The sequence below is a fragment of the Canis lupus genome, chromosome 29 (assembly GCF_003254725.2).
Source record: "Canis lupus dingo isolate Sandy chromosome 29, ASM325472v2, whole genome shotgun sequence".
NCBI lineage: Eukaryota > Metazoa > Chordata > Mammalia > Carnivora > Canidae > Canis > Canis lupus.
The window spans coordinates 8,852,524-8,878,981 of NC_064271.1; the positions used below are offsets into that span (position 1 = coordinate 8,852,524).

At 39.3% G+C, this 26,458-nt stretch overlaps 1 long non-coding RNA gene across 1 annotated transcript; it reads right to left on the minus strand.

Moving 5' to 3' along the window:
• Positions 1-6,953: 6,953 nt before the first annotated feature.
• Positions 6,954-17,247, minus strand: LOC112678389 (uncharacterized). Its single transcript, XR_003147529.2, has 3 exons — positions 16,916-17,247; positions 16,360-16,516; positions 6,954-7,088 (listed from the first exon to the last, which is right to left on the minus strand). It is a non-coding gene; the product is annotated as an uncharacterized LOC112678389 (long non-coding RNA).
• Between the last annotated feature and the right edge of the window lie 9,211 nt (positions 17,248-26,458).

Below are 26,458 nucleotides of genomic sequence, written 5' to 3' on the forward strand. Positions count from 1 at the left end.
TGCATAACTATGGAGAAGAGCTTGGAAAGGTCCTCTTTGGCAGCTGGAAAAGCAAAAATGCAAGAGTCTCAGAAGCATCCTCATAGGCTTGTTCATACAGTGTCTAGCCTCTTCTGAAGTTTTGACAGACACTGCTAACCACGTGAAACAGTAAAATCATGGCTAAACGCTATGAGATGTGCCTTGGTGAGACAAGGAAAGAAAAGGGAGCAGAGAGGGAACATCGAAGAAGAGTGGATCACAACAATTCAGGCCAACGCCAGCCCGCGCTCCCCAGCCCGTGGGCCAGCCAGCGCTCCTGTCCCCAGGAGAGAGGGAAGCAACAATATCCCAACTGGTAACATTTCCAGAAGCTGAGCCCCAGGGAAAATTCACATGCTGACATAGTATTGCATTATAAATGTGAGTTTTCTCACCAAGAAAGTGAGTGCCATCAGGCAGTATTTGGCAGAAAGTTCTGGCCTTCTCTGTGTCTAGCATCATGCTAGGTTATACCTTGAGGCATCTAGAGAACTAACCATATTTTCTGAATGACACATACTTATGCACCATGCCATGTCTCCCTGACACACACATAGCAGACACACACACGTGCACATCCTGGGGTGGCCACGTCAAGTATCTAGCTGTCTTCTCTGACCATACCCTCTGCATCTGATTTATCAAACTGACATGTGCCTAAGAATATGCAGAAACACAGACAGAGCTATTAATGGAAAATCACCTTCCTAACAGAGCGTATTACAGTTAGGCACCTTAAAACTTATTTCCTTCCCTATTTCTAAATTCTGTAAGGAACACAATGACTGCATTAGCTACAAGGCTGGAGAGCTCCTGGGAGTGTGCAGAGCCACCGAGCCCCTCTCTTATACTCTGAGCAAGTCAGTGTTCTACTTGCCACAGCGGTGCTGGTGAAGGAGCCGATTGCACTATTCTTCCTTCTCAAGAAATTTGTACACAACATGCTGTCTACTGTGCTCCCTCATCAGACATGCCCTCCCAGTCCCACAGAGGAACCAGGAGGGATCCCTCCTGGGCATGTACAAGGAGCTAAATGAAGCCAACTTAGCAAGCAACCTGCTCTAAGAGCTTGCAGGGGGAGGCAAGGCTGAGTGTGTTGATAGGTGCTGATTCACACATCCATCCTTGGAGAAGAGAAAGATCTCAGTGTCCTTAGATATTTTTGCTCTCACCACTCAAACTACTCGAAATATTTGGACAACTTGAGAGGCATTTCTATGATAAGACCTGGTTGGGAACAGATCGTTTGGTTAGATTTTATCATCTATCATTATCATTATCATTTATCATTAGATTTTAATTTACTCTCCTGTCAACCCTGGGAGGTAGGTACATCATTATCCTCATTTTTTTTAGAGATAGGCAAAGCAAAATATCTTAGCAAATGTCACACAGCATGTGAGTCAAAAAACTGGGATTCAAATCCAGGTAATCAGACACCAGGGTCCACCATGTTCACCACACACAGACCACCCTTCAAGACCTTGGAGTCAGTGATTTATCCAATCTGGGGCAGTAGGTTCACACACTGGTGAAGATGCACCACGGTGGGGGCTCATTCAAGGTCATGGCATTCCAGATCTCCCAGAGGAATGGCAGGCAGCAGCATTCAACTGAATTTTCTGTTCAAGAAACGTAGGCCTGGTAGCAGCACAGTGAGGAAAACCACAAGGCCACCAGAACACTTGCTTCAAGATATAGAACAAAGACTATGGCGAATAGGAAGGCGCTGTCCTGCTCTGATGGTGGAGTTGAATTTGCAAGGGATTCCTGACGACATTCGATAACTGACTCCTGGGACTCCAGGCCTGATGCCTGGGTTCTTGCAGTGGTGCCACTGGCCCCTGAAAGACACCCCTATCACTGTCCTTTCCTGAGACTCAGCAGAGGCCTTCTGACCACCTTCCAGACCAGTTTTTCACACACAGAAATGGATCAGACATTTGTTCACCTATAATAGTTGTCTGAGGAGTTAATCCTTACAAAAAGAGGTCAGCATCTTTTCTCCTTATCTTAGGATTAATTCCACAGCAAATTAACTGGGGAAAGCCAAAGTGCTTTGTAGGCCCAAATGCACACAATTTCTGTCACACAGGCTTCTTTGTTAACGGATGCAATGGCCTAAGAATGTGTTTGGAGGGAAAAATTTTCATTTTGGCTTCTTCTTTACAATGAAGTAAATCCTTCCTTGGCCTTTAGATAGATTACTCTTCTGGTCTTTACTTCACAACTCAAATACTTAGTGGCAAAAATGAGCAGGGTGACACTACAGGCAGCTGAGGGAGCATGTGGCCTTCCCAGATTTGCCACTGCCCATGCCATCAGTGAAGGCAAGGGCTGCACTGTTGTCTCCACTCGACAAAACCATACTTCAGGGACTCCTGACCTCAAAGGCTCCATGGACTGGGACCCTAGTGTCTCATCAGCAACACATGCAGAAATTTTGTCAGAAAATGTTTATTTTACATAAATCCTTTGGATTATAGACTTATTTCTTCTTCTTAGTTCTCTCTCCTCCTTTTCCTCCCTTTCCACCAACAAAAGCTCATCAACCCTGAGGGACAGTCCTCCATGTGCTGAAAGGATAGGCAGAGAAGTGGTGGATGAGTCTAACAGGCAAAGGGAAGGGAGAGAGAAGCTTGGAGAAGCATTCTCACCACATATACTATTGTAATGTGCAGGGACGTGGATGTGGGAAGGACATAAGAGCCTTTCCTACACATGGGGAAAATGTGGCCATCTATCCACAAACACAAGCACAGTTCAAAGTCAGCATCATGGTTGATATTCAGCTACACTTGAAAAATCAATTTAAATTGTAAATTGTTTGAAGAATAAATTCAAAGTAAAAGAGTCTTGAATTTTCGCTTTCCAGATAAGATTTCTCTATTGCAGTGCTAAGATACAAAATTTTACAGAATTTAGAAACATATTAAAAACATCTATTACTGAATGATTAGTGGCCCTTTCCTTTATTTTTTTAAGATTTATTTATTTATTTGAGAGAGAGAGAGAGAGAGAGCAGTGGGTGGGCAAAGGGAGAGAGAATTTCAAGCAGACTCCCCACAGAGCGTGGAGTCAGATCCAGGGCTCAATCTTACCACCCTGAGATTATGACTGAGCTGATATCAAGAGTCGGACACTCAACATAAGCATGCCCTCCGTTTTATGAACCCTTAGCCTGCTCTTAATCTGATATGAATAGTGAGCATTTTCTCAATGGCACAATAGTCATTTCATGGCACTTTAATAAAAATGTCCCTTAACTACCTTATATTTACCCAGGACCAAGTCATCCAAGAGCATAAGAACTATATGCAAGCATGAGACTTGGGGGGAGCAGAAGTGAACGTGGCAGCTTATAGGCAGTTATGAACTCTTCCTTCTTCAATAGCAGATCCAATTCAAGCAAGACAAGCTTTTCCTATAGTATGAAATAAATTTCAAATGTTTGCTTATATCAAGATGTAAAAAAAAAAGATGAACACCAAACAAGTGGCACTTAACTTTTTAGGAAATTCAAGTTGGATTACAAAAAAAAAACCACTAGTTAAATCAATAAATATGACAACAGGAATATTGGATGCCTTTCATTTTTTTTTTTATTTATTTATGATAGTCACACAGAGAGAGAGAGAGAGAGGCAGAGACACAGGCAGAGGGAGAAGCAGGCTCCATGCACCGAGAGCCCGATGTGGGATTCGATCCCGGGTCTCCAGGATCGTGCCCTGGGCCAAAGGCAGGTGCCAAACCGCTGCGCCACCCAGGGATCCCCTTGGATGCCTTTCAAATTCATCCTGCAATTAACAGTAATGGCACAAGTTCCAATTGGATGCAAAACTGAAGAAATAATATCAACTTTTTAAAATTATTTAAGAGATTTAGATGGTGCAACTTAGATTGGACGCTTGGCATTCAATACTATAAATTATTTCCATGTTTGTACTCCATTTTCATTTTTCCCTGAGTTCTTGATTATGACCAATTGCTGGTCAATTCCCATAGATTGCTTTTTAGGGTGCAAGAAGGAGGCTTTTTCCATGTTGCTGCCTTCCAACTGTGCTATGCTAAATTCACTGTCTCTGTCCATGGCAATATCTCCAGTAGATTCCATAGCCTTTCTGATCACTTTCCTATTGCCAATATTAGGTAGTTCAGTTCCATTTCAAAAAAATCACAACTTCAAACTCTTCTAATTCAAGACTTCTCCCCTTCCCCTCACTCAGGCCTGGAGTAGAGAAGGAAGAAGTGTCCATATCTTCACCATTTTCCACCTTCATCTTCCATCCCTCCTTCTCTACTCTCCCTTCTGCCTCTGGCTCCTTCAGGATTGTAGTGGTAGGAGACATAAGAGGTGAAGAACAGAAAGGATTTAGTCTAGGGAAGTTGTGGCACTCTCAAGTATAACAGACACCTCAGTGCATGCTTGCATTTTTCATTATATGGTCCTGTTGTAGGTTCTTCAGATATATCGTCTGTGTGGACCTACAGATGAACCACTGATGGCAGGAACTCTCCCTCTGCCTGATGGCTTCTTCATCTTTGGTGAGCATCTCTCTCTTATGGTACATCTCCTCCCTTTGCTGCCTGTATCACTTCACCTATGTAGGAAATTCTCAGGATGACTCAAACTTGCCTATATTCATAGGGTCTCCTTGAGCCACAAAAACAACCTTGTTGTCCCATGATTCTGTTTACCTGCTCCACCATCAAGATGATTCCAGAAGCTTCTCATGCACAAACTTCTTTGGGCAAGAGGCATACCCCGTTTCCTGTGTCTTTCAAACTCTTAGGACTAATGGGTGCTCTTCTACCTCTCTTTCTGGTCCTTGGCGACAGCTCAGCTAATTTTGGCAGCTCAGAACACATTTTTTGAAGCTACAGGTTCAGCTTCACTTCTGGGGGCAGTCTGTGAGTATTATCTGCCATCATCAGACTGGAAGCCAAGACCAAGAGCCATTCAGCATCTCTTTCCAAGGAAATCTTTTCTCCCCATTATCTTCAAATTAATCTCCTTAACTTCTTTTCTAAATTCAAGATGAATAATGGCTGACAGCCCCGATCATTGTGTGTGTGTGTGTGTGTGTGTGTGTGTGTGTGTAGGGCTGGGAGGTGGTCACCCTTAGCATGCTCTGCATAGGAGGTCTGGTACTTCTCTTTATAATGTGTGGTCACCTAATATCATTTGCTCTCAATTTTCCTGAAGAAAAAAATTTCCACTTACTATCTGCTATGTATCATTATATGTCCAACTAGATGTAAGGTCTGAATGGTGAGAGATCCCGTCACATAGCTTTTTATATTACCCCCCCCCCCCCCCCGTTTCTTGTTCAGTACATTCTGTACATTGCCTTGGGAACCCATCTACCATGTTACCAATGTGATTTACTTAAGATAGATTAGAAGAAATCCCAATCTATTACCTATAGCAATTTGGATATCTTATGTTAAAGCATGATTGGTTATGTAACAATTCCCTGATAAAATAACAACTCAGAATAATTGCCAGCTAGTTCTCATGGCACTAGAGAATACGGCTTCTACTACATTTTTAACAAATGTTTGCAGAAATACAAATATTTTCTCTTAATCACTTTTGTACACTCACTTTCCTTACCAACCTGCCTTCTATTTTTTTCTTTCATAGGTAATCAGTTTCCATAAGCTCCCTAGTCAGTACACTATGTGGGTATCATCATTACACTTGCAGGAACAGCTACTAAATTACCCTTTTCAAGGGTGACTCATAGTAGCATATACTGCCAACAAATAGCACAGAACCCTAAACAATAGGAGTCCAGTTATTGATTTTTGTCCAAGATGAGAACAAAGATGGTGGTGCTGATTGATGTTGATAATGAAATCACACTAAATCTAGGTCTTCCAACGTGAGATAAACCAATTTTTTTTTTATGATAATCACACACAGAGAGAGAGAGAGAGAGAGAGAGAGAGAGAGGCAGAGACATAGGCCGAGGGAGAAGCAGGCTCCATGCACCGGGAGCCTGATGTGGGATTCGATCCCGGGTCTCCAGGATCGCGCCCTGGGCCAAAGGCAGGCGCCAAACCGCTGCGCCACCCAGGGATCCCGAGAAACCAATTTTCCGAGCCTGTTTTTCCATCTGTGCTGTCCTTCAACATTGAGTATATTATATTTTTTTATTCACTAAGCTCTGCCCTCCACTCTTTAAATTCTCTTTTCTAGTCATTTCTAGAAGTTTAGGCAATAGCCCGGATGCTAGGTTCTTCTTCCTTCTTTTCCCAAATGTCTATAAGGAGTGAACTATCACACATAAGAAAAGCATACATCCACTCCAAAAAACAGGAATAAGCACTAACCACATGAAAAAAACTCTAAGAATTTCAGATAAATATAACGCTTAAGGGACCAGGCTCAGAAAGCAATAGAGGGGTGATAGAAAAAGCTTTCTTGAGAGAGTACAGTCTGTCTCAGAAGTCAACAAGAGACATTGCCACTTAACCTCTCTCTTGCCTCTGAGAACTAGTAGCATAGAAGTCCTAGCAGTGTATACAAGAAGCCCACTGGGATTTCCTGGTATGGTAATTGCACTAATTAGACAATCACCTAGTTGTGTATGGGAAGAGCCCAAGAATTATTTCTAGCATAAATAATCACAAGAAGTAGAAAAATAACTTTTTGGAGGGGCAGGAAAGGGGGCTTTTCTCACCACAGTCTCCAAATTACATCTCCCTGTAGCTCTAGCTTCTTTGAATTTCTCTTAGGAATTAGAAAGAGAGGAACTGACTTTGCACATTCATATTAGCTGCCTCCTTCTCAATGAAACACAAATAAAATAAATCAATGAAATATTGATTTGTGTTCTCAACTAAATTTAAAAGGGCCCTATATTTGACATTAGAATAAGCAGTTTTGAAGAGGAGAAAATATAGACCAAAAATGATTTATTCTTGAGAAGTTGAATATGTCAGTGGGAATAGTAATACATTTGCAGTGGGCATTGTCATTTGCTGTGCCCACCTCCTGCTTCTCAGCTGAGTCCCAGCCAACCCCAGCTTCACAAGTGGGTCCTGAGCCATCCTGTGCTCTGCAATGATAAAGAACAAAGGGTAAGGTAGGGAACCAAGAGTTTTTGGACACACATACACACATATTCTCCTTTGAAAAGCAGTTATATTAATGTCATCTGGAAGCAAAATGTTAAGCCCCAAAGGAAAAAGATATAGAATCAAATAAGCTAGACAAGAACTATATAACCTTACATTCGAGTTGAAAATATCATTATGTGCACAGGAAGTATTTTTATTTTAAAAAATTTATTTGCTTCACATACTCAATATTCTAGAAGCAGTAACAAACCCAGTAACAACAATAACCATAGCCCAAATTTTGGTCTGTAAGAACAATTTGCCATGAAAAGAAGCCAGTTTTAATTGGAGAAATGATTAATTCCATAGATTGAGCAAGCAGTGTATTGAATGAGGTTGAAAGATCTTGTAACATCAAAATGGAAGGAAACTTGATGGCTACTAGATTCAGGTCAAAATACTAGAAGAAGCAAATTTGGATAGGCTTCTAGGGACCAAATGGAACAATATAAGCAATAAAAATAAGGAATGAATTGAAGCATCAAATCTGTCTTTTTAAAAAACATGAATTTGTAATGACTAGGGAAAGATCTTACTTAGCTTTGGAGATTGCTAGGCCAATTCTTTATTCTAAAACTTGCCAATAAAAGAAAATAATAAATACCTGTCTTAAGCTATATTTTGGGATAACCAAAAAGTTGAGGAGGAAAATATTTTCTTTGTTGAAGATTTACAGCTAAGGAAAGCTGTAGGGATGACAGAATCAGAGTACCTCCATTTTACAGAACTAATGAAAGAAGGGGCTCATGGGCCTTGACAGTAATAATCAATGGCTGCTAACATCATTGGGTTTAGGGATAATAGCAAAGTTTAGAAACGGATGTCCAAGTAGATAATATCTAAACATGCTCAGTCATCTTCCGATGGCAAAAAGATGAATAATCCAGTGTCACGTGCCTCCTGACATCATGCAGTTATGTGCACAGCATCATCTAAGTCTTTTTGCCAAGGAACTAAAATTGATCAAGCTTCTGAACCCAGTGATATTTGAACTGCAGAGGATAAGAGGAACACATTGAAAGGCATCACAAGTGTGCAATCAACTAAAGACCTATAATGAGAAATTTTATAGGGCAAACACCTATATTCTTCAACATAGAAATTTGGGGAGCAGGGGAAGGAACTGGTATAGAGCTACAAAAGCTATCAACCAAATGCAGTGTGGATCTTTAAACTTGATTTGAATGAAGTAAGTATGCAGAGGCTTTTATGAGATAATTAAGAAAATTCAAACACCAACTTGACCTGAAATGATATTTTTTTAAATTACTATTATTTTTAGATGTCATGATGGCATTGCCATGTTTTAAAAAATCCCATCTCTTAGCAATATTTACAGATGGAATTATATGATTTTTGCAATTTGCTTTACATTATTAAATTTTATAGGTACTATAATGGTATTCTAGTTATGTTAAAAAACCTTTCTCTTAGAGATATGTGCTTAAGTATTGGCAAAATACATTATACGATTCTAGAATTTGCCTTAAAATAATTGTGTTGTGGGGTGTAGGGAAAAGTTTTGGGAGAAGGAACAGCAGCCATATGTTGATCATTGTTGAAGCTAGGTATTAGATTGATTATATTATTAACTGATTTCTTTATATATACAAATATTTTATAATAAAAAGAATATAGAAATACTCATTAGTGTAAAAAAAATTAGGAGTATTTAACTTCCTTTTAAGAATGCAAATTAACTGAAATTCTTGTAGTAAAAAAAAATGATCTGAAATCTAGACTATCCAAAATTTATATTCTTTCTTTCTTAAAATAACTAAACATTTTTATCCTTTGAATTCCATTTTATTCTGTATTTGCCTTTTTATTACTGTATTTATAAGGATTTAAAATTTCTTTGTATGCCATCACAGACTTTTATCTTTCCAAGTAGACTTTCATGCTTTGAACAAGAAACACAGATTCTCCTTGGTCCATCTCCTATTGTAATATTTGACATATTTTAGGTAATAGTAAATATTTGACAACTGGATGACTGAATGAAAAAATCAGCGAATGCCTACATCTACTTAGAAAGAAAGAGAAGAAAATACTTAAAGGAGAAAATCAAATTTGATTTATTAAGAGAACATGAATAAACAATGCATAAGGATCATAAATATTCCAAAAAAAATTTTAATTTCCTCAAGTTATATGTGTGTGTGTGTATCTAGTGCTGTATACAATGACAGAATAGAACACAGAAGAGCATCTAGTGATAGGAATAAAGATCAGATAAAATATTAATGAGAGCTATTTATTTTACCATCCTGCATAACAGTAAATGGAAATGCCTCTGTGTATAAATGATAACATAAAGAGAGCAAATAAGGTAATATTGAAGGTGACTTTAAAGGTGAAGTCTTTTTGAAATTCCAATTCTGTAGGACTAGTGCATTCTCAAGGCAAAGTAAAATTGCTCTTTAGTTGGCCAGAGATTAAAGCTGAACCTCTGTCAGGGGTGGTTTAGTTCTGCCCAGTGAACGGGATGTACTGTCCCTGAGGCAATATAATTCAGTCTGTTCTTGCTTCAATTTGAGCACTAGTTAGCCAAGAGCTTATTCCCTGAAGCACAGTCTAGAATCCTGTACCATACATCCTAATTTATAAAGCCACTTGTCAAGCACTTCTCAAAATGCGAATTGCCCAGAAAGTAGTCTCAGAGCCAAAGCAGTCTTGGGAAATTGAAGTTGGCCTTTGGCTCTTCCACGTTCCGCCTTAATAAGTACCTCACGATCATCCCTGCCTAAAGTCTTTGCCTTTACCAAGCTCCCAGCCCCTCAGACTATATATCCTCCATCCCAATCCCCATCTCTGTCGCACCATCACCATCCCCATTCAAAGTTAACTCAGGCACGTCTTTCATAACATTCTTTAAAATGCATATTCTGTACCTAGACTGCTGACTTTTACACTAACACATTCTCCTTTTCCTTAAGATTTTATTTATTTATTCATGAGAGACACAGAGGGAGAGGCAGAGATATAGGCAGAGGGAGAAGCAGGCTTCCTGTGGGGAAATCCATGCGGGACTCGATCCCAGAACCCCAGGATCACAACCTGAGCCAAAGGCAGATGCTCAACCACTGAGCCACCCAGGTGCCCCTCCTATTTAAAAAAAAAAAAAGAGAGAGAGAGAGAGATTTTATTTATTTGAGACAGAGAAAAAGTGGGGAGGAGGACCAGAGGGAGAGGGAGAAGCAGGTTCCCCGCTGAGTAGGGAGTGTGATATGGGGCTAGATTCTAGGACCATGAGATCATGACCTGAGCTAGAGGTAGATGCTTAACTGGTAAGCCACCCCAGGTGTCCCCTCTTCTTCTCCTTCAGCTTGATACTTGAGCCTGGATACCTAACTCACAATAATTTTAACATGATCCCAAGTGGCACATATTCAACTTTAAAATGAGGTGATACCCAAAGTGCTTTCAATGAGGCATCAGACCTTTGATCATTATCAGATCCCTAAAGGAGAGCTCCTTAATCATTCCGGCCTATTATCTTTATTAAGAAGTTCTGGGCACCATTACCTTCAAACAAGCTCTGAAAAATAGGCTCTGACTCCTAATGTCAGGAAATGTCAAACCGTTCCCTTTTTCCCAATCTTACCTATATGAGGATGATTTCATTATGAAATTCATCTTGGGCTTTTCAGTCCAGATTCTTACATATTTATTTTACATGGATAACTGTTTACTTGTGCAAAAAAAAAGACATATAGCACAAAAATAGAAGAGATAAAATATATATGGGGAGTAAAACCATAAAAATTTCTGTTAACCAATATACTAGTAGAAAAATGATCTCAGTACAAATTTTATTGTTGCTTTCTCATGTGTTGAAAGAAGGAAAGAAGAAAAGAAAGAAGGAAAGAAGACAGAGAAAGGGCGTCAAGCGGGCAGGCAGGAAACAACGACAAAGCAGAAAGGCTATTTTGTGAGATAAATATGTACATTTATTTTTATATAACAAACACAGAGACTTACTCTGTGTACTTTAAAAATGCTTATTTATAGATTCCTAAAACTCTAACAGGTAGAAACTATTATCTTCTTTGTACAGATGAACAAACTGAGGAACACAGAGAGTGAAAGATTGGAGTGCTTTGTCCAAGGTCATGCATTAAACACAGCAAATGGTAGCACATTAAACACAGTTCACCAAAACAAATCACTTTCTTTATAATATAAGCAAAGGTGCTAAATAAATATATTATTGAAGCTTATAATCTGGCACAAAAAGTGTAATAAAAAAGACAATATCCTTCTAATAAAAAGAAGTTTAGTAAATTTAAGCAAATGCTATATTTTGTCACAATCTGACATTTGAAAAACCTTTAATAAATTTTACCAATGCCACCTTTTTGGCTACTTTAGCTCCTAATTAGCATGACGCTAACATTGTTAAATGTTATCTGTAGCAATCCTTAAATGTATTCAATTTCTTTTTAAATCAGAGGAAAAATATTCTATTATAGTAAGGACTTGGAATTGCAAAGTCACAAGAAGAAAGAATAAGGAGGAGGAGGAGAAAATGAAGGAAGGAAAGACAGAAAAAAATAAAAAAGAAAGAGGGAGGAGGAAATAAGAAAAAAGAATGAAGGGAGAAAGAATACTTTCAGAAAAACTTGCATTTATGCTTATAGCACATAATAATCACTTAGAAACTTTTTGGAAAGTTTTTTTTTATTTTTTTACTTTTGATAATCTTAGGCAAAACAGTAATTTCATTGCCACTTTATTTTGTAGCTCCTATGCTTTCATTCTATTTTTATTCATCAAAATTGATTGGATATGATTGCACTAGACACCAGCACTTTGAAAACATGCTCAAAGTTTGAAGTCTTTTATCTCTCTGGCTACTCTTTAAGTTGCATGATCATAAATTATTATCTATAGGAGTACCTGGGTAGCACAGTTAGTTAAGTGTCAGACTGTTGATTTTAACTCGAGTCATGATCTCAGGGTGGTGAGAACTCCACGCTCAGCTGGGAATCTGCTTGGGATTCTCTCTCCCTCTGCCCCCTCCCAGCCTACTCTCTCTCTTTCTAAAACAAAGAAATAAATCTTTAAAAATAAAATGATGAATTATAAAGAAAATGTCAAAGATCAGAGAACTTTTCTAATTGCCTCTAAGAATATTGACAAACTGCCCTAGATGAAGGAAAAATACTAAATATTGTTAAGACACACTAAAAGTGTTGGCCAAGAAGATAGATCTTTTTGATGGAAGAAATGTGATTTGAAAACCCAGTTTGGGTGCTTTACATATTAATAAGCGATTCTAACAAAGATTTTCTCAGACATTCCATTGAGATAATATAAAAAATGTATCCATTGCTGGAAGCTGACAGGAGCTTCTGAAACAATCTTTTGGCTAAAAAGGCTCACAGAGACCACAGGAAGTTCTGACAAAGTAGTAAATTGGACATAAAGTCCTTTGTAATCTGCCAAAAACCACAGGTCCTCTAGTCTACTTCAAGGTTGCCACTGACAATAAATATTAAATATGTGAAAAGTGTTATTTAATGAAGTGGAGAGAGTCTAATTTGCCCAGAGATTTCAGAAGTGTGGTGATCCACTGCACTGCTTACACCAGACCTACGGTTACATTCCCTTTGATCTTGGATCTGCTTGGCCAACAAGGGGAGAGGGCAGGGAGGGCATGTATATACTAAGACAAACTAATTTTCTCCATATAAATACATGTGTTCAAATATTTAAGAAATTTCATGCATCATCGCCCTAGAGGTTCAGTGTCAATTTACAGTCAAAACTGAATTTTACCCTAAAGCAATCTTTTTCATTTACCAATGATGCCAGCTGGTCTCTAAATGTGTCTGCCTATTCAGTGGTTATGAGCAATGCCTTTGACCATAATTCACGAGGGCTTTTAGAAAGAAAGAGCCCTTCTGCAAAGTATCTACTGACGGTGCTTCTGTCTGACTCATCCCATGCCTTCATTAAACTGATCCATTTATGTTTAAAGTTGATTCTTTCCCATTGCCTAAGATGTGAAACAGAATTTGCTATTCCATGGTGCTCTGTACTTTGCAATCTGTGTTTATAATGATGTCCTGGAGGCAGTTCTGGCATTCTGCAGCTTCCTCACAATAATCAAAGAAAAAAGCAGGCTGTATCTACCAAACTCTGGAGCAGCATTATCAACAACTCTTGTCCAGATTGTATATTCTAGAAGGTGAGGGGAGCCAGAAGCCAGATCATAGTCAAACAGAATAGACAAGAAGCTTCCTCATGAACTTGAATCGTAAGAAGAAAACTAGGTTCTTTTCATACCCTCCTATAAAACATGAAGTGCATAATGCAAACAAATTCAGAGATACAATGAACTGTATGCGTTATAGATCTAGTTCCAATAAATGTAACACGTGGTGGTTAAAGCAGAGACATTAACTCAAATTATACATTATTTTTCATACAGTCATGATATGTTTATGGAACACCAATAAAATCACTGGTTGAGGAAGACAAAAAAAAAAAAATCAGTATCTCCCACATCAGGAGCTGTTTCTCTCAAAAATTTCCTTGGAAGAGCATTTGTCATAAATCAACATAGTCCTAAAGCACAGTCCTCTTATTACCAAGATTCTGTTCCTTTTCCCTGAAAGTACAGTCTCACAAGCATCTTGGTAATGCCATTTAAACCATGGCCAGAAATCAAAACCCAGCCACTGGCTGAGAATGGATTTTGCAGAATTTTACAACAAAACACTAGGATTAAATATGACACATTTTAATGCAAAAATGCATAGTATTTATTATTTTTCAAATTGGTTGATATGTGCAGAGTTAACTGTGCCTAAATATCTGTCATAGTTCATAAATTCCTTGGACTATAGAAGAGATTTCTTTATTTTTCATACATTTTATCCTTTAAAAAAATCTTGAAGAAGTTTTTATTTATTTTTAAACCTCTACTAAATATTCAATACAGGTGCTTAACTTTCAACAAATCTCCTACCAAAAAACAAAATCCCATCTACTATTAAATAATTAAGTAAACAAAAGCAAAGAGCATGGTATAATTTTTTATTGCTATTTTAAGCATCACAAAGAAAACAACACATTATTTCAATATCACTTTTTAGCCAAAGCATTTTAATGTCTTGGGATAATGTGATACCAGAAATAGCCCCTTGTATCAGCTTTTGTGTCTATCTCTAGGCACTGGAAAATTCTTGGCACCTTTACAAATATTTTTGTCCTTCTAGCATAAGGGTAGAAATCCCTGAATAGGCCAGTAAATAATAATAACACATAGAAGCTATTATTATTATTATAGAGACAAACATAACATTCAAAATGTGTATTGAAAAAAAATGAGCTGCGTTAACATCAACCAGATTTATTTATTTATTTGTTGGCATTGTTCATCTCTTCTGGCATAAGCTTGCTTTAAACATGGAATTCTTTTAGGAAACAAAGCCCAGGAATAGGCGTTGACCCCTGACATTAATGAGAGTCCTGTTTTCTGAGAAAACGTACTACAGAGAGAAGGGGGACGAGAACTTGGCCGTAGATCACGTCAACAAAGCTTAGCCAAACATGTATGCAAAGAAATCTTATTCCAGAGTTGGCAGGGCTCTATAGAGAAAGCACAAATCCTTGGTGTCCTGTTGTATGGGGAATCTGGCTTCTATCAAACTACAGAAACAGAGACACCAGCTTTCTTTACATTTTGAAAGGAAATAGCACTCATCCTGACAACAGGGGCATTATTTGAGTCCAGAGTTCATTTTAAATAAATATATATGGTCAAACAAAATGATCTGACATAAGCCAACTGATGGATACATTGCCCTGGGGAAGGCTGCACAACAAAACATGAGGTACAGCAGCCCATGTGGAGAAGAGGGACCCCTGTGAACACAGATCCTTGACAGTTCACTGGCCCTGCCAGGTAATTCAGAAGAGAGTCCGCATAGCAAAAAGAGACTGGTAATAAATAACGACTTAGCAGTTCTGTAGTTAACAGAAGGGAGCATTCACTTACATTGTAAATACTACAGAATCCAGATTTGGCTTCATATTAAACGTGGATTAAGTACTAGAGCATTGGGAACAAAGTGTGGGATATTAGGTATCTGTTTCCTTAAAGTTTATTTTTACCTTATAAATATTTTCCTCACTTGATGTAAAAGATATTAAGTAAATCTGGAATCCTATTTTGCCCTTTAACTGTGAATTCAGAAGTGTCCAGGAAATGGCCACATATTCCACAAATGTCCCTCCATTCCCAAGCTACTGTCCTAAAATGCCAACGTTTCAAGATCAGGATGAAACAGTCGCACTGCAGATGCTAAGAAACTCTGGCATTCTCATTAACTATAGCAAGTTTCAGAAAATGAGACATTTCCTACTAAATCAGCTCCAATTTATTTTCTGTCTTTTGTGGGATACTGCAACCCATTTAGCAAATTACTTTTGTTACTATAGTGATACACTCAACCCTTTTAAACTCACATCAAGGTTTTCTTCAGTTTGCTGTGTTTGGAGGATGCATCAGTGTTTGCTGAGGCAAAACTTTTAGAAGGATACTCAAATACAGGGTGTAGTCTAGAGATCATTTAAGAGTTACAAGACATTTGAAAAATCACTTTTCCTGCAACATAGTTCATCACCCACCCAAGTGGTTCCCAGGAGAAAGATGGTGGACATTGGCTATTATGATGACCTATCCTGATCAGCTGCTGGGCTTGGGGGAACCATGCTCCAACATTGTTGTCTAGAAATTCTATTTTGCAATCTCTTAACCCCATCACTGCCACATTGAACCCCTTCTTCTGATGGGATATCTCAGGTGGTTCTTCTGATGGGATATCTCAGGTGGAAATAGGGGATAAGAAATAGTTTCGAGGGAAGGGCCAGGAGGCAAGCATGCAAGAAACCAACAAAGGGGCCATGCCCTAGGGAGTGAACACTGGAGCAGGGGCTACATTGGCTGTTTGACTGAGGTTTGGAGGTGACAGACTTTTAACTGATTTTAAAGAGTGAAAACCAAGTACATGGTGTACTATTTTTTCATCCGACCTTGCTACATAGTATGTGGTTAGCACAAAATCAATTAATTTTCAATATTATTCAATATTAAATATTATTATTTCAATTTTAAATGGTGGAAACTTGGAGGAATGAAGGAAGAAGGGGAAAAGAGGAGTGTGAAAAGTGAAAATAAGTTCCAATGATACTTACTCTGTGTTTGTATCACATTTCCCCTCCTAGGTACTTTTTCTCATTTCTCTCTGGTGAGGGCTTTCAGCCCCTGGCACATATTCAGCACCCTCTCCTGGTCTGTACCCTCCTCTGAAATCCTTCTTTTACCACCAGGCATTCTTTTTTTACATGTGCCCTTTAAATATTTTTATGACAAAATGTTAATTTTTCAAAAAGCCACAGTAAGCATCCCACATTTTCATTTATGAAATTCTGGATTATGGCTGTCCACTGACACTGTCGTGATTATTTGTTAAGACCTTGAGGCAAGACCATGTTCATGTAGCTCATGATGTTATATAAAAGTGAAAATTGTAGAATCTGTACTCATGAATGCTTTTGCTTTCAGATTTTCCTCCCCCAGTTTACCAAGATATAATTGACACAGGAACTTTCAGATTCTTATGCTACAGAGTTCTGTGCCTGAAATTGGCTTTTTATATCTTGAGGTAATTAGATTGCAAAAAATTCACTTTATATATATGTTCGTGTGTGTGTGTATATATTTTTGAGATTCCAATTTGTAAAAACCTACCTAGGGTTGTCTTCACTAGCAAGACATTGAAGAATCAAGAATGGGCTTGAGGAATCCATAAAGACTGTATGAAATCTGAGATTTGACCAAAGTTCTTGAAAATTATTCTATAAACCTGGGGGGAAAAAATCAGTACTTCCAAGAAACTACTAGAGAAAGGGAATCCGATTACAAAAAGCCTCAAATGACACAACCGTTTATATACTACATGAAGAGAAAGGGCAAAATGTCAAGAGAATGTTTTTAAAAGTGAAAGAGAAACAGAAAAAATGAAAGAGAGAGAGAGAAGAGAATATATGGAAATACAGAGTCTGGACTGGGAAAAACAAAGGGGCAAAGTAAAAAGACAGGCAGCAATGTGCGTAACCCAAACAAAGAGCAGCCTTGAGGAAGGGATCATCAGCACTTGGTGTCCTGTCGTTGTCACATCCCAATGGTTTCATGCCAAGGAGTGTGACTCATGGACATAGTCCTTATTGTACAAGTGGTAATCTCGTCCTGGTCTGCCATTCAGAGACTCTGAGTGCTTCATCCCATAAAATCCTTTTCTTATACGTTTGCAAAATTAAAAAAAAAAAAAAACCTTATTGAATAGTTCTTCAATTCTGATTTATTTAGAATCACAGTTTAAGATTCTCGTTCTTTTTATGAATAAATGGCCTAGTGATGAATAATTTGATGCTGGAGGAGAAAAAAATTGATAATTTTGTAGAGAAAAGTTGAAATCCAATCTCTTAGCTTATGTTCCCTAAAACAAAGAAAAGAGTTTGGATGCAGGTGATTGGCAAGAAAGACAAGAGAAGGAGCTGGAGCCAGATAAGGAAGGACGGGAAACCAGTAAAGTGTACATAGTTAAGCCTGGAGCTGTGAGAAACCTCCCAAAATTTTCCAGCTAGGCTGGGAGGACCAGGCATTTACCCACCAAATGCCATCCCCCATGGCTCTAGGGCTGTCCCTAGGAGTATTAACTCCTCTGCATTTCTCACTTGTGTCTGGATCTGCACTGAAAAGGCTTCTGTTTCTTAAGAAAACAAATAAGCTGAAAGGACTGGGGCAGAAAAGCAGAGATGGACAAGAGTGGTGGTGTGGGATGCACTGTGATGGGCACACAAACTGTTCACCACAGCTTCAGACAAAACCAGAAACACCTTAGCTCACTGTCACACAACTCAGACCTGTTCATAATCCCCCAATAAACTTTGTCACTGACCAAGGTGACTTCAAGGTGGCAGCCAGGACAAACGCTAACAAGCACACAATAAGCAGTAAGACAATCTTCGATCCCCACTGATGCAGTTATTACCAACAATGGATTTACCACCCAACTCCACCTGACCGCAACCCCCAGATTTCTCTCACCCTCAGCCAACCCTCCAGCTGCCCTAGGTGGTCTGACTGACTAAAGGGTCCTGACTCCCATATCCTAGGGTCTGAGAGCCCTTGGTTGCTTTGCTTGGTTGTTAGGGTTGCCTGTTGGCTATTGTCATAGAGCATGGGCACACTCACCAGTGATCCTGCTGGACCATCAAGTTCTAGATACACTCTTCCCTGCCCCTGTTATATAACAGCAACACCAGCTACTTACAATAAACATCATTAATTGTCCCAACCAATGACTCCTTTCTTTGACTGTTGATCTACCAGCATGAAGTTTCCAAAGCAACCAAAGTTACAATTGTAGCTATGTGCTAATAGATCTCTTACCCCGTCTCTTGGAAACTAAGACCTCAAACCCAGTAAAACCTAAAACTGTGCAGATAAGACTCATAAATTCTGCAAGTAGGCTACTAAGAGTGATGATAATAGAAGCCAAATGTATTTCCATTCTTTGTTTCTGGACCTATGTACTTTAGTCACTGGAGGCACAGCTCTACAGGACCACATAATGCTATTGAATATTTAATATGTGTGTGTGTGTGTGTGTGTGTGTGTGTGTGTGTGTGTGTGTGCGTGATTCTGGGGAACAAAGCCACCTCTATAAGTATGACATCTGAGCTGGCTTTTTAGCTGAGCCTTCAGTAAGTCAGTCCATATAAAATACCATAGAAGAGTGAGTGCCCTGGTCATCTGCCCTCTATCACACCTCTTCTACTATGAAGTGGGTCCCTTAGTGTAAGATGATGTTACGCAGAATCCCATATCAGTAAATCAGGCATTCTCTAAACATTCAGATAATATTGCTATTCTATAGGGCATCCAGAAGGCTTTTTAGATGTCCTTGCAAGATCCCTGCAATCAATATTGCATCAGAAAGCAGGCAAACTAACCTTGCCCTGGAAGAAGAGTGACTGCTTATTGCTGCACTTCCCGTGCAAATGCCAACTACTTATGGTAATCTTTGTTCTTAGGTATTGAAAGGAACACATTTGCCGAGACCGTGGCCTCATACCAGGTACCACAGGTTGCGTTCATCTCTTTCAGTAAAGAAGCCATCTGTACAGGGCAGCCTGGGTGGCTCAGTGGTTTGGTGCCACCTTTGGCCCAGGGCATGATCCTGGAGACCTGGGATCGAGTCCCATGTCAGGCTCCCTGCATGGGGCCTGCTTCTCCCTCTGCCTCTCTCTCTCTCTCTCTCCTCTCTGTGTTTCTCATGAATAAATAAATAAAATTTAAAAAAAAAAAGAAGAAGCCGTCTGTACAGTGTATCTACTTGGGTTTGACATTTGGTCCAGTTTTTGTAGTTCACCAACATCTCTGTGGTTTTCACAGTGAATGTAAAAGTGAATGGAGTGAGAATCAGATGAGGACTACCACTTCCACATCCTCTGGTTCCCCGAGAGAGCCCTAATTTCTGCCATTAAACTCAAGCTGTGTTATTGCTCCTGATTTACTATCTTGGCTGGTAGAGGCAATCTCAGAAATCTTTTTGGCTTTTTCTACTCCATGGGATAAGGGACAAATGTGTGGGTTCTGCCAGCTTCTAAGTATATTTATCCCAGTTTTGCATACAGAGAAGTAACTGAGAAAATGACCACAGGGTGAATCTATGTACCCATTTGACCTTCTAGGAGATGGACATGGGCCAGGAGTCCCTTTGTCACATGGTCTCCACAAACTCCACCCTAACTGTGAGCCACACTGATGTTTCAGGTTTCCTGGTAGGAGTGTCAGCTCAAAACCTGTATCCAATAGCCCTCAAAGGCCTACACATTCTTATTTACCTGGTATATGGTTACTCTAGTCAGTGACTAGAAGTCCCTTTGGAGGAGTGTGGAAATGTTTGTGTTAAATGCTAGTGGTAGCATCGTCCTTTGAGGTCCTTCCTCAAAGAGAGCTGGGTCCCCCTTTAATCTATGGGACCTGACTCTGAGAATAGCTCAGATCTAGAAACTGAGTAAAGGATTGCTATTTTTCAGTGCAATCACGAGTGCAAGTCACAAAGAATCCTAATTGGCTATCTTGCCCCTAGGAACATGGTGGTCTATTAGCTGTCACCTTAGATTCTTACAGGTCATGGAACTCTGGTTGGCACTTTGGCCTTGCTGCCTCTTACAGAAAACTACTGCAACACATTGCTTAATTACATTAATTAAAATGTATTTTTTTATCTTGAAAGTAAACCCAACATCTTAAGGTGATTTCCCAATAAAAAGAACCTAAAAAAAAAAAAAAAAAAGAACCTAAAGAAACAAGGGTGAAGGTGTTTTACTTGGGACGCAATTCCAAGAAACATGAGTAAGAGAACAAAGAGAATGAGTCCTGGTCTGATTCATACAGAACACACCCCAGAGTTTTTCCTCGAAGGCCATGTGTTTACCATCTCCTGTACCCCATTGGTTGACAGTTACCAAGCACATTAAGGCCTCTATATTTCTAAGCTTCTCTCTCTCTCCCCAGATAGAAATAAAAGAAATTTGATAAAATATTATATAACATGTAATTATTATATAATATGTAAAATTATGTATAATAAAGTTAAATCATGTAATATAGTTAATATAATATATGATTAATAATATAATATAGTATAGCATTATCTTATGTGTTATAAGAAATACGTAAAAGACTAGTGCATCTGCAGTTGGGGGGATTGGTAGGAAACACTTCAAATTCAGTGCTATAATCTATAATCTGTTTTCTCTTTCTCTCTCTATGTATCTACATGTGTGTACATGTGTGTGCAGGACAAGTAAGAAATATTCCATCCCATATTGTTTTAAAACAATTTGACACAGTACATTGGATTAATGGAGTTTTTAAAAAAGATTTATTTATGTGAGAGAGAGTGTGCAGGGAGAGGGGCAGAGAGAGAGAGAGAATCCTGACACAGACTACCAACTGAGCAGGGAGCCCAACTCTGGGCTCCAACTCAGGACTCTGAGATCATGGCCTGAGCCAAAATCCAGAGTCCGTCACTTAACGGAGGCACCCCCAAGTTAATGGAATTTTAAATCAAAACACAGATTTCAAGGTTGGGGAGTAAATAGTAAAAGATCCTGGTTAGCAGTGAACATCACAAATGATAATAACATTATCATGAGGTGTTACATGAGTATGACAAAAGGATTCCTGTCTTAGTCCTTTTGAGCTGCATTGAAATGCCACAGACTGGGTAAAATATAAACAACAGAAATTTGTTTCACAGTTCTGAAGGCTGGAGGTCTGAGATAGAATGCTGGAAGGTTGGGCTCTGGTGAGATTCCTCTTCCTGGCTGCCTCCCACAGTCTTCTCCTTGTCACCTCCACTGGTAGAGAGCAGAGAGAGGAAGCAAGCTCTCTCATGCTCTCTTGTAAGGGCCAAGACTTCATCTACTCCTAATTATCTCCCAAAGGCGCCACCTCCTAATACATCTCAGGCTGGGGTAGGTTGCTGGGGACACACAAACACTTGGTCCAAAATAGTTAAGGAAAAAGTTTGGCCTTTTTTCTTGGTTGGGGGGAAAAGGAGGTGAATCTTTATTCAATGTAAAGAAACCTGGGTTTAAATATGATTATTAATATAAGTTTGTAAGCACTGGCAAAAACATACACATAATGAAAATTCCAATTTATCAGAATAGATAAAAGAAAGAAAAAAATTGTATCAATCCAGCAAAGTAAGAATCAAAAAGAGTGGGATCCCTGGGTGGCTCAGTGGTTTGGCGCCTGCCTTTGGCCCAGAGCGTGATCCTGGCATCCTCAGATCGAGTCCTGCATCGGGCTCCCTGCATGGAGCCTGCTTCTCCCTCTGCCTGTGTCTCTACCTCTCTCTCTCTCTCTCTCTCTCTCTCTCTCCCTGTGTGTCTCTCATGAATAAATAAATAAATAAATCTTAAAAAATTAAAAAAAAAGAATAAAAAAGAGGAACCAGTAAGAAATTAAAAACAAACATAAAGGAAGATGGAAGAAATATGACAATACAACACTAATTACAATTGATGGGAACATATTGAGTCATTTTTAAGGATAACTGCACTCAGATTTGGTGTAAAAACAAAATCTAATTAACATACTTTTATAATAAGCCTTAAAGAGAATAAAAGAGCAAATATATGTTTGACAATTCCAACCCACAATAAAGCTGAAACACAAATACCACTGAAAGAGAGATTTTTTATTTTTTATTTTTTTTAATTTTTATTTATTTATGATAGTCACAGAGAGAGAGAGAGAGAGAGAGAGAGAGAGAGAGAGAGAGGCAGAGACACAGGCAGAGGGAGAAGCAGGCTCCATGCACCAGGAGCCCGACGTGGGATTCGATCCCGGGTCTCCAGGATCGCCCTGGGCCAAAGGCAGGCGCCAAACCGCTGCGCCACCCAGGGATCCCAAGAGAGATTTTTTAAATGAGAAAAGATTCAAGTTACTGATGAGTTAAAATCATGAGCCTTTACTTATCAAATGACATGGTAGTAAAATAACTGTAAAAACACTTAGAACTATAAGAGAATTTGGTAAAGTCATTAACACAGGGGTAGGTTTTAATATTTTTATCTCAGACATGAAAAGAAATGTAAGAAAACTAGGTAAGAATACAGATGATTGGAATAACTCTATTCAATGTCAACCCAGAATAGAGTTTATGTACCTTATTTCAAAGATTCTAACTCTAAATTTTTTAAGGAAAAAAATAAAAAAATATGATCAAAATTCACATAGAAGATGTCCTTTGTATTATTTATGCAAGTTAATGTTGGCATGATCATAAGCTAACCTATAGAATGAATCACTCCAGAGAACTTTTTTCATTCATTAGTGACCATAAATCAGAGACTGCCCCAGACTATGAGCTGTCAATAAACAACTTCACATAATTTTGGTGCCAGTGGTCCATGGACCACCCTTAGAAATTTGCTGCTTGCTGTGTTGTCCAACAGCAAAAGAAACCGAGTAAGTTTTGTTGATTTTTTTGTTTTAGTTTTAGTTGTGATTGCCTATGTTTACTAATATTCATGCATTGAGCAAGTATTGCTTCTGTAATTGGGGAAGATGCTGCAATAGAAATGTTTGTCATTATGAATTTCTGTCTGCAGAAATGTAATTATTTCTCCATTCTTAGATGAAGTGTTTCTTCAGAGATTTCTTTCAAAGATTAGAGAACATTAGTGTTCTGTTTATGTTAGCTGAGAACTCAGAACTGTGGAGTTTAGATTTGTTTTAATCAGGTCTGATTCTTTCTGGGGTGGTGGGAGTGGCTCACCTTGGGAAAAAAAAACATTTTATTCATTGCAATGTGGTCACAACTGGTAGAATGTAATGGAGTCCATTTTCTGGACAATTCTCCATTCTCTCAATTACATTTCCCAATGTACCTGTTGATTTTCTTGTAAAGGGAAAAATCTTAAGAAAAATTTCATTAATTCTTTTGTGCAGTATATAAATAGCCCAGTTTGAAGATGCATGTGTGACACACATGACAATAATTTATTTTACATTTAACTAGTAATTTTCCCACAAATGAATGTGATAGCATGCTACTCCAGGAATTTGAACAACACAAGTGGATATAGCTAAACTTAATGCAAAATTTGGCACCTAATAAAAATAAAGAACACCAAGGATGCACAGACTTCTTGGCTTTATAATTTATTCCCAGGATAAATAGAAAACTCCACTTCGGCTCTCTGCTCCTCCCCATTCGACAGACAGTGCATCTTCCAGTGCAGTGCCAGCTGAGTCTCCATGATGGTGAAGGTCGGAGTGAACAGATTTGGCCGTATTGGGCGCCTGGTCACCAGAGCTACTTTTAACTCTGGCAAAGTGGATATTGTTGCCATCAATGACCCCTTCATTGACTTCAACTACATGGTGTACATGTTCCAGTATGATTCTACCCATGGCAAATTCCATGGCACAGTCAAAGCTGAGAACGGGAAACTTGTCAATTGGAAGTCCATCTCCATCTTCCAGGAGCAAGATCCCGCCAACATCAAATAGGGTGATGCTGGTGCTGAGTATGTTGTGGAGTCCACTAGGGTCTTTACCACCATGGAGAAGGCTGGGGCTCACTTGAAGGGTGGAGCCAAGAAGGTCATCATCTCTGCTCCTTCAGAGCATTCCTCCATGTTCGTGATGGGCGTGAACCACAAGAAGTATGACAACTCCCTCAAGATTGTCAGCAATGCCTCCCCCACCACCAACTGCTTGGCTCCTCTGACCAAAGTCATCTATGACCACTTCGGCATCGTGGAGGGCCTCATGACCACCGTCCATGCCATCACTGCCATCCAGAAGACCATGGATGGCCCCTCTGGGAAGCCATGACGGCGGAGGAGCTGCCCAGAACATCATCCCTGCTTCCACTGGCACTGCCAAGGCTGTGGGCAAGGTCATCCCTGAGCTGAACGGGAAGCTCACTGGCATGGCCTCCCGTGTCCCCACCCCCAACATGTCAGTTGTGGATCTGACCTGCTGCCTGGAGAAAGCTGCCAAATATGATGACATCAAGAAGGTGGTGAAGCAGGCATTGGAGGCCCCCCCTCAAGGGCATCCTGGGCTACACTGAGGACCAGGTTGTCTCCTGTGACTTCAACAGTGACACCCACTCTTCCACCTTCAACGCCGGGGCTGGCATTGCCCTCAATGACCACTTCTTCAAGCTCATTTCCTGGTATGACAATGGAATTCGGCTACAGCAACTGGGTGGTGGACGTCATGGTCCACATGGCCTCCAAGAAGTAAGAGCCTCCTGGACCACCAGCCCCAGGGAGAACAAGAGGAAGAGAGAGGCCCTCAGCTGCTGGGGAGTCCCTGCCCCAACTTAATCTTCCAACACATTGAGACTCTCCTGATCTCCAATTTATATCCCAGACCCTGAAGAAGGGGAGGGGCTTGGGCAGCCCTACCTTGTCATGTACCATCAATAAAGTATACTGTATCCACCCCACCCCCACCCCCCAAAAAAGAAAAGAAAACTCCACTTCATGTTTGGTTGTTTGAGTTCTTCCCTGGCTTCAAGTCTGTTGTATAACTATTTCATAAAGTGGGAGAATGAAATATTTAACAGGATTTTTAGAACTCAGAGTACTGAAGCCAATTTCTGGGCTTAGTACCCAGTTTCATTTTTTGAGTGCTCTTCATTATTTTACATTTAATTATTTAAAAATCTAGCAGCAATATAGAGCTGACTAATGTCACTACTTTCATTTAAATCATAGCATTGTTTTAGAGGGGATTCCTGTAGCACTGCCAATTCTAGCTCTTTGATGTGGGCTATAAATACAGTTTTTCAGCTCTAAATATGCCCAATCTCTTTTCTCTTTTAAGGATAAACATTCAGCAAATTGCATTTGAAGTGGTGATAGGGATAATTAAAAGAAATAATAGGGCACATTTGGCCAAATGTATAGGTATTGTAAACCAATTTAATTAGCTGTAAATAGTTACCTAAGCCAATGGATCAGAGGGGATAAGAAACAACTTGCTGAAAAAGCCATAATGAGCTAGCAGGAAAAGATCTGAAGGTCACAAGTGACCACTAGCTTCCACATACCAATAGAGTTACATAAATTATTAAGAGGGACATGAAAAAGAATATTACAAAACTGAAATCTGGAGACTAATAATCATGAAAAAATTAAAACCTGTTATAGAACTACCCTAAAATATTCTCCGTGTACAGATGGTAAATTCTATCAAACCTCAAGGAACAGATAATTCTGATTTTTCTTAATATGTCCCAGAGTATAGAAAATGGTTTAAAGCTTCTGAATTTATTTAGGATATGTATGTTAAAATCTGACAAAAACAGACCCCAAAAAATACTAGCCAACTTTAACTTATGAATACGGATTTAAAAACTCTAAATTAATCATTGGTGAGTGAAGATATAAACATTTAGACTGCTTAAAGATGGAAACGTAGTATTTTATCTTTACCCTTTCTTTGCCCTTCTAAAATGATGAATTATAAACATGTTTCAGCACTGATTGGAGGCAACTGAAGCAGAGCTCTGGCTGCTTTAAGGAAAGGGGAAGTCATCTTTTGGTTGCTCAAAACTTGGGCAGTGGGATTAATGGATCATAAATCCCTGTTACCTTGCAATCCTCCAGAGAGAAATAAATTCAAGGTGTGCCTACAGAGACAGGACCATTGACCTGATGTTCTCAGCTTGCAAATGTTCTGAAG